Here is a 9,426-nt window from a genome sequence, read left to right on the forward strand (position 1 = left end):
ACTGTATGTGGAGACTACTGTGGACTTAGAGCCCCTGGAAGCCTGCTGGGGAGGGCACCAGAAGGGCAGAGACTTCTTGTGGCTGCTCGGTCAGGCAAACTGAGACTCGTGCTTTTGGGGGCTCCTCTCTATGGCTGTGTCTCACACACTCTTTCACGGTCTCCCTGCCCCCATGGGACACAAAACAGACTCAGTGTTGCCCCTGTGGATGCCACAGCACTCATGCTATGGAGCTGGAGGTGCTTCAAAGCAGAGGTAGGCTCAGTCTGTCCACGTCACTCGCATGCTGCTCCAGCAGGATGAGGATCAGGACCTGCAGGATGAACCGCAGCCCAGACTGCAGGCCCTGATCACCCAGGTCCGGGCACTCCTGCTGCTGCGCATGCCTCTCAATCCCCTGGACACTGCAGAACACCACTTCTGGCGGCGGGAGACGAGCTCGGACTGGCGTGACTGCAACGTCATGCAGGGATGGGATGACCAGCAGTGGCTGCAGAACTTCCGCATGCAGAAAGCCACCCTCCTGGAGCTGTGTAAGTAGCTCGCCCCGGCCCCCAGGTGACAGGACACCTGACTGAGACCTGCCATTATTTTGTTTTCTGGTGTGGAGATCCTGGAGGTTGATCTCCTCCTCCCAGACCTGAATGAGGTCCAGGATCTCCGCACCAGTCTAAGCCGCAGCTCTCCTGTGTCCCAGCATGAGTGCTGGCAACTGGGGGAGGATCTGAGGGAGCGTTGGGGTCACTCCTGGCTTGCTTGCTGCTGCATCCCACATGGCTCTCTACTCTCCAACGTGGGACAAGTTGCTGGGAGTTGTAGGCTCTGCAGGAGAAGGGGCATAGTGGAGATGCCAGGTGTGGCCAGACCAGTTAGAGCTGCAGCTGTGAGAGGCCTCCAGAAGCCAATCATTTTGAATGAGCAGTAGCGGATCGTCCACACGAATGCTATTTCAAAATAACTATTTCGAAATTAGTGTTGCTCCCCGAAGAAAGCAGGAGTACAGATTTCAAAATAACCAGTGTGGATGCCCCGCTTATAAATTTGACCAAAGGGGTTATTTCGAAATAACTTCCTAGTGTAAACCAGGGCTGTGTGTTTCGGGACAAGCTAATAAAGCAAGTGAGAGAAAGGCAGCTCTAGTGTCATATGGTGCCCTCAGATTTCCCTGTGACAGCCAGGCCTGGGTAAGCTATGGTGCTGCCAACACCATGTTGGGGATTGCTAAGATCCAAGCCTCCTGCTCTCCTCCTCAATTTGCCTTTTGCTATCTGCAGATCGTGAGCTTTTGATTTGTATTCATAGCACAGGACTGTCCTGGACTCACCAGGAATTACAAATAAATTAAAGATTTTGCCATGTGAGAAAGCCTCCAAGAATGCGTCCTACTGAAATTGTGATAGAGATGCAGCCATGTTATTCTGGTGTAGCTGAAACAAAAGACAGAACTATGTAGCGCTTTAAAAACTAACAAGATGGTTTATTAGGTGATGAGCTTTCGTGGGCCAGACCCACTTCCTCAGATCAATATGTGGAAGATTTTGCCAATTTTCTTCCACATATTGATCTGAGGAAGTGGGTCTGGCCCACGAAAGCTCATCACCTATTAAACCATCTTGTTAGTCTTTAAAGTGCTACATAGTTCTGTCTTTTGTTTCTCCCACTGAAATTGCGGTGAGGAGTCCTGTGGCACCATATAGACTAACTGAAGTGTAGGAGCATAAGCTTTCGTGGGCAAAGACCCACTTCGTCAGATGCATGTAGGAAGTGGGTCTTTGCCCATGAAAGCTTATGCTCCTACACTTCAGTTAGTCTATAAGGTGCCACAGGACTCCTCGTCGCTTTTGCAGATTCAGACTAACACGGCTACCCCTCTGATACCTACTGAAATTGTCAGTCTTAGGCACATCTGCCCAGATCATGGCAAAGGGGCAACATTTTCTGTGGGCAATCAGACTACAGTGGCATCTCCTGCTGTTGTGATCACCCAGGAGGCTGCAAGAGCAGGAAAGTTATGAAAAAGCTCAGTGCAGACAATGTGTTAGATTTGATAACTGAATCTGAAGCTTTCCCAAAACCTCACCCCAAAGAATCCCTTCATAGGTCAGCTATGCAGAAATCACAAGGGCAGCTCAGTGCTCCAGTCCAACCTCTTCTCTCCATCCTGTGCCATATTTCGGACTAACTTTGACCTCCTCCTTGGGAGCAGCTGACTTAATATGTGCTCAGACAAAGAATACAAGTAAAGATCCACATTTAGGAGAGTGATTTGGTCTGATAAAGTCAAGGCAACTCAAAAGCCAGCAGCAAATGAGAAAGAAAGAAGGCGTGAAATTCCCAGCATGAGTCATTTTGATTTTCTAGCCTCCCCTAATTCCTAGTAGACACATACTGGCAAAAGGAGTCAGGGAGAGAACTAAGATGACGTAAGCACTGCCTCTTAGTAAACGGAACTTGGTTATCCAAGATTACAAGTATTGCACAGCTGACCGAGTGTGGCTAAACATCACTGCCCTGCAGAAGTGGGAAAAATGAGTGAGATTTTTTTCACGTCTGGATTTCATGCAGTTCTGGACCCTTTGAAATATGGATTTTTCCACTTCTCATCACATTTCAGGAACAAAACTTTCCTGTAGAGTGAACAACCTGAAAAATCGCAAAGTCCCCACAAAGGACTTTAAAGCCTCCAGAGACAATTGTGATGATCTAGTCTGGCTGCTTCAGTAACACAGACCATAGAACTGCTGCAGCGGAAGGAATGCTCCTTTCCTGCGGTGTGAGTTAATTTTCTAGTCTTGCTGACTTAGAACAGATATTTTAGAAAAATGTCCAACCTCTATAAAAGGTCTTTTCCTGAAGGATTCGTGTTTATAATAAGAAATCAAAACAAGTTTTCAAAACAGCGGAAGAAAAGGAAACAGGAACATGGTCGAGGTCAGTCCCACAGCTCAGGGAATTCAGAGAGGCACTTTGTTCCCCCTGCCCCCCTTCTTCTGTGGGAAGGCTGGAAGAAGCTAAGTTGATGTTAACCGCTTGGTTCCCCAGGGGCCAGGTATTGCCCATCCCCATGTCACAAGTGCTGGTGCATGAAAATAAGCCCTTGTGAATTCTGTAAGCAGCAACCCCTCGTTCAACATTCACAAGTGGCGATTGTGGCTTTTGTGCAAACTTTCATCGGGCAGTTTCAAATTTTCCACAGTCACTCCAGTGGCATCTGAAATGCTTTGCAAACTCACACACAGACAGACCTCCCTGGCAAAGTTCCCACCACACTGGAGTAGAATCCTTCACCCCATTCTCCTTCCTCTTCAGACAGCCAAATGTTTATTGAACTCCAGCTGTTAGTGACGGACTGAAACCAGGACACTTCAGTCTAGGGATGTAAGCGACTAGTAGACTAGTGATGTGACTAGTCACTTCCCCCCCGCCCCTTGCTGCCTCTATCAGAGAGAGACAGCAAGGGGGGAGGACGCAGGAGCTCGTGCTGAGGGGAGCCAACTTAAAAGCTAGTTCCCCCCCAGCACTGTCTCTGTGGGGGGCAGGGGAGGTAGAGGAACTGCGGGAAGCGGCGCGAGTGGGGACTGAAGCAGTCTCTGCTCACGCTGGTTCTGCTGTGATTCTTCTTTTGAAATGTACAAGATCCCCAGTGGGACACTTGTATATTTCAAAGACTCAGGCGCCGCAGGGAGCACGGGGCCAATCCCCTGTTGGCCTTGCGCTCCCTGCGGGGCTTCCGCTTTTGAACTGTAGTTCAAAGGTGGAAGCGCCCTTATTGACTAATCGATAGCTCATCGATTATTCGATTAGTTAATCTACATTTAACATCCCTACTTCAGTCTTAATCAATATAGAGTCCTTTTCCACCTCTCTTCCTTCTCCCCACCTGTTTTCTCCTCTGAGTAGTCTGAGCACAGGACTGGGAGCCAAGAGATCCCCATGTCCTTCCCTGTGACCTTGGGCAGATCCCATAAGACCTGAATTTGCACCATGAAAACCAGTGGGAGTTTTGTCACTGAATCCCGTACTGCCATTTCTTCAGAGCTGCTGAGCATTCGCCGCTCCCATTGACTTTGGCTAGAGCTGGGAATGCTCAGCATTTCTTCTTCAGTTAGTCTATAAGGTGCCACAGGACTCCTCGTCGCTTTTGCAGATTCAGACTAACACGGCTACCCCTCTGATACTCAGCATTTCTGCAGAGCATGTTGTTACTCTTTCTGCCTCAGTTTCCCCAATACACAATGGGGGAGAATAATACTTTTAGGCCCTGTTTCAAAGTAGCACATAAGCATCTGGCTGACTTGAACCAAGTGCTTCATGGCCTAAGCATCTGCCCGAACATCATCCCACACAAACACCCATCCTTATTCGACAAAACACTTCAGCATGTGCTCCCCTGGAAGAATTCTAGTGCTTCACCACCTTCAAGTACCAGTACAGTAGTTTGCTTTCCCCAGGTTTCCTACCAGTCTCACCTTGTTAACTCCCTGTGGGAAGGGAGTTAGGTGTTTCCCAGCCAGTACAGGTAGCTTCTGCCCCAGGAGTGCAGACACACCCTGGGTATTTCTCACAACTGTTGCTTTGCTTTGACGTCCCCTCTGGTAAATATTGACCTTCCTTTCACCTCCGTCAATATTTACCTCTCGGGTTAATAAATGTGGAGATTTATGTCAGTCCAAGTGAATGTGTTCTAAGCTATTGCTGATCTCTGCAATTGTTCATTACTTCGCCCTCGGGACTTATACACAGGAAAGTTGCAGTTCAAAATGTGGGCACAATTCTGAAAATCCCAATGCATTCGAGTGCACTTACTCCTATCAACCCAACTGAACTCACTGATCTCACTCAACTGAACTCCGCTGAACTCAGCAACGCTACTCAGGAGAGTAATTACTAGGGTTTAAGTGTATGCAGGATCAAAACCTATTGTTGCATTGCACTTCATCAGGAGTTACCATGGCTCAGAAAAATAAACATGTGCAATTTTAAAGCCACGTTATTTGCTTGAAAGGTCACATTCATGTCTCTTGCATGAACATACACAACCCAGGCCTGATTTACCCTGAGGGAGAAAGTCGATCTAAGGTATGCAACTCCAGCTATATGGATAGCATAAATGGAGTCAATGTACCGTACGTTGAATTTCTATGGTGTTCCCACTGTGAGAGATCGACAGGAAAAATTCTCCCATCGATGTACCTCACTCCTCATGACCCCATAGAGTACTAGGGTCAACGGGGGTGCCGTCAGCAATCAATTTAGCAGGTCCTTCCTAGACCTACTAAATCAAACCCAGAGAGATCACTCTCCGGAGTGTCGATCTCCAGGCAAGTATAGACCAGGCCTCACAGTGGGCCCGGATCAGATCTATGTTGGGGACTGATTGTGCAACATCTCTCCATTGTGGGGTGTTTACACTATCCTCTGAAGCCCCTGGTTATAGCAACAATTTGAGACAGAACACTGGACTATATGGACCCTGTGTTTGAACTTGTGTGGCCCTTGGGGACCGAGGCTCTGATCCAAAGCCCACAGGCAGCACGTGAGTGGCACTTGTGCATGTCACATTTGACAATTTAACACCAAATAATGGGGGAAGGGGGAAAGGCAAGTGGATCTGCCTATCAGGAAACACTTGCCACAGGTGAGTTCTGTTTGAAGATGGATTGTCTCTGAGGGGAAGTAGTGGATGCTCCATTGCTTACAAATTTAAAGTCAGGCTAGACAAAGAACTGGAAATATACTATCTATCCGCTTCATTCGTCTCTCTTTGATAACAAATATTTAATTGACTTCTATAAGCATGACAATGGGCCTTAGCTTTCTAAACTGATCTCCCCAGCTAATCCTCAGTATACCTAGATAGCGTGTCCATCCCTGTGAAATCTAAGCACTGTAGGCAACACAGACAAAATGTTATCTAGGTCTTTTCCATCTTACTCTTTAATAGACCAATTTTGATTCATCTGTGTTTCATTCCTTTCTGAGCCCCCCAAAGTATGCTCAGTCTATGCCTTGACTTCCATAGACTTGCTTTACTTACAAACCTCAGTGGTGAGTTTATTGATCAGTGCACAACCAAATCCCTTGGACTGCCCTCATAACAACAGCTGTGAGCCTGCAACGGTGCTGTGCTCCTTTGAGGCGGAAACAAACAGATTTTTCTCCCGGTGGCAAGAACAATATTTTCAGACAAGCAATTTTTTAAAAGAAAACTCGGAGCATAATCACCCAATAAAGTGCTTAGGAAACAGGATCCCTGAGGTCTGGCTTTGTCAGGCAAGCTAGTTATTAAAGTTTAACAAATGTCACCAACATTCTATTTCAGCAAGTCTGCATCAGCTACCATAGATCTAGAGCTGTTCACTCCCGCAACCCTTCCAGAGTGTGTCCCCCACTGATACCAACGGGAGTTTTTGCTGCTGTGGGACTGCAAAACTGAGCCGAGGGAAACAATCAGGGGGAGCTAACAATATGAAAACCCATTTGTATGTAGGCACAAAAAATTGGGGAAGCAAAGGTGGCCTGTGGAGTGTAATGAAAAGGGGCAGCTCCTCTCCCTCTTCCGTGGCCTGCTCAGCTCAAGATGAAGCAATGCATGCTGGGAGTCCTAAAACCATCATTGGCCATACCCCATATTAAAAGTGATAGTAGCTGAATGGGATCGTTTTATACCAATTACAAGTAGATCTTCAGGCTCCTGACAAGTTGCTACTGTGACTGTTGGTTGGACAAAGTGTGAGCATCAGTAAAATCAGGGATGGAACATGGGCTAGAATCATGCTAGATGACTCTTGCATCGCTTGAGAGCAGCACTTTGATGTGAACCCTCTTTCATCGTCCAATAGAACCTGTTTGTGTGACAGCAGCATCCAGAAGCAGCAGCTGAGATCTTGGCCCCACGGTGCTAGAAGCTGTACAAACACACACTAGAGCAGTGGTCACCAACCAGTAGGTCGGGATCCTTTGACAGGTGATCCTGACAGGTTGGGCCAGGAGGCTGTGAAGTGCTGGCATTTCATCTGCCCTTCTATGCACTGTTGTATTGCTCCTGCCCTTTTGCCTTGGAGCTTCCCCCCCAACTTGAGGGGCCTCTTGCTTGCTGTGCAGGGCACAGGAAGAAGAGGAGGGGGTGCTGCTGGCAAGGTGCCCCTTCCGCCACCCCATCTCCACAGAGGGGGACGGGGGGTGGGCAGGGATGGAGAGAGTTCGCTGGCTGCTTTTGGGAGTGGTGCAGGGCCAGAGTAGGGGTGAGCCTGCCTTAGCTCCATTGCACCACCACCCCTAAGCCACCTGTGGTAAGTGGTGCCCAGCTGGAGCCCACATTCTGAACCATGGCTCCAGTACTGAACCCCTCCTGCACCCCAAGCCCCTGCGCAGATTTCTTTTCCGATGCGCTTTTGCAGTGTGGACACTCTCTTTCAGACAGGGCCGGACTGAGCCATTCCGGCGCCCCGGGCAGACAGGTTAATTGCGCCCTGGGTTGGGAGAGGGCGCATGTGCAGCCCCGCCCCCACACCGGTGTGTGGGGGAGGGCACGTGGAGCTGGAAGCGGCAGGACGCACATGCCCGGCCCAGCCCAGCCTGACTACCACTGCTGGCGCACAGCCTGGGGCTGCCTGGGTTGGGCTGAGCCCCGCGGCCGTGGGGAGGAAGGACGCTGCTGGCCAGCGCTGCGTGGGTTAACGCGGCCCCCGCACTGGGCGGCAGCTGCAGGGCGGCCACTGGGAGCTGCTGCAGCCCGCGATCCGGGAGCCGGGTGTGCGGTGCCTGATGGCAGCTATAAGGGGAGCCGCATGCCCCTTAGAGCTGCCATCAGGTGCCCCCCATAGGTTGGCACCCCAGGCAGTTGCCCGGTTAGCCCATGCCTTAATCCGGCCCTGCTTTCAGAAGATGTTTTTCCAGAAGATCTATTCTGGAAAAGATTCTTCCAAAAGAAGCCTGCAGTCTAGACATAGCCTCATTAATGGATCTCCAAGTCATAGTGTTGTTTCAGGCCAATTCCATAAGCCAAATACATAGGGAGGGACTGGAATTTCATTTACACGTTTAATTTTTATGCAAATGATAAGAACAGAGACATCCGCTGACTGGCACACTACCTTCCACATCCCAATGACTTAACCAACCAACCAACCCAACAATGGAGATGCTAATTGTTCTTATCAGCCTCTTGTAACAGTCTGAACCATCTACTCACTTTCTCTCTCTTTTTTCTTTTCCCCTCCTTTTTCTTTCCCCCCCATTTTACTCTCGCTTTCTCTTATTTATTCTTGGATTTGGACTTCTGATACTCCAGTCATCTGAAGAAGTGGGTTGTGCCCATGAGAGCTCATGATAAGAACATAAGAACATAAGAACGGCCGTACCGGGTCAGACCAAAGCTCCATCTAGCCCAGTATCCTGTCTACCGACAGTGGCCAGCACCAGGTGCCCCAGAGAGGGTGGACCGAAGACAATGATCAAGCGATTTGTCTCCTGCCATCCTTCTCCAGCCTATGACATACAGAGGCCAAGGACACCATTTTATCCCCTGGCTAATAGCCTTTTATGGACCTAACCTCCATGAAATTATTTAGCTTCTCTTTAAACTCTATTATAGTCCTAGCCTTCACAGCCTCCTCTGGCAAGGAGTTCCACAGGTTGACTACACACTGTGTGAAGAAGAACTTTCTTTTATTAGTTTTAAACCTGCTCCCCATTAATTTCATTTGGTGTCCTCTAGTTCTTCTATTTAGGGAACTAATAAATAACTTTTCTTTATCAGCCCTCTCCACACCACTAACGATTTTATAGACCTCTATCATATCCCCCCTCAGTCTCCTCTATTCTAAACTGAAAAGTTCCAGTCTCTTTAACCTCTCCTCATATGGGACCCGTTCCAAACCCCTAATCATACCATCTATATGTTTTGTTAGTCTTTAAGGTGCTACTAGTCTATTTGTTGTTTTTTAAGTTTTTTCTGTTACAGACTAACTCGGCTACCCCTCTGAAACTGATTTGATAGAGACAATCCCGATATTCAGGGCTTTATCTTATATAGGTGTCTACTACCTGCCAGCTCACCCTCATTTTTCATACATAGTACATCCTAAAAGACGCTCCCTGCCACACACATCTTACAATTTAAATAGACCCAGACAGAGCACAAGAGAGGCATTGGAGGCACAGAGGGAGAAATGACATGACCAAGGCCACCTAGCAGGTCAGTGGCTGAGTGAGGAATTGAACGCAGATCTCCTGCTGTGTTTATGCAGTAGTACCCAATACGAGCCTCCCCCCCCATCTTGTTTAGGGCCCTAAATGTGCTATTAATAAACAGCAACAGTAAGAATGACTGAAAATAGATGGTTCACACAAGGCTGATGCTTGATTTACCCCTAATTTAAGCCCTAATTGGGCTGACCAAATCCATGGGTAGTGGATATAAGG

At 48.4% G+C, this 9,426-nt stretch overlaps 1 protein-coding gene across 1 annotated transcript in view; it reads right to left on the bottom strand.

Annotated features, from left to right (window-relative positions):
• The window catches only part of TSKU (tsukushi, small leucine rich proteoglycan), a 39,281-nt gene extending 34,692 nt beyond the window's left edge, over positions 1 to 4,589 (bottom strand). The window contains exon 1 of the mRNA XM_006133589.4: positions 4,470 to 4,589. The gene's annotated coding sequence lies outside the window, so the exon portion shown is untranslated. The remainder of the gene's footprint in view (positions 1 to 4,469) is intronic.
• Positions 4,590 to 9,426: the final 4,837 nt, after the last annotated feature.

This window comes from Pelodiscus sinensis, chromosome 1 (assembly GCF_049634645.1).
Source record: "Pelodiscus sinensis isolate JC-2024 chromosome 1, ASM4963464v1, whole genome shotgun sequence".
Taxonomy (NCBI): Eukaryota; Metazoa; Chordata; order Testudines; family Trionychidae; genus Pelodiscus; species Pelodiscus sinensis.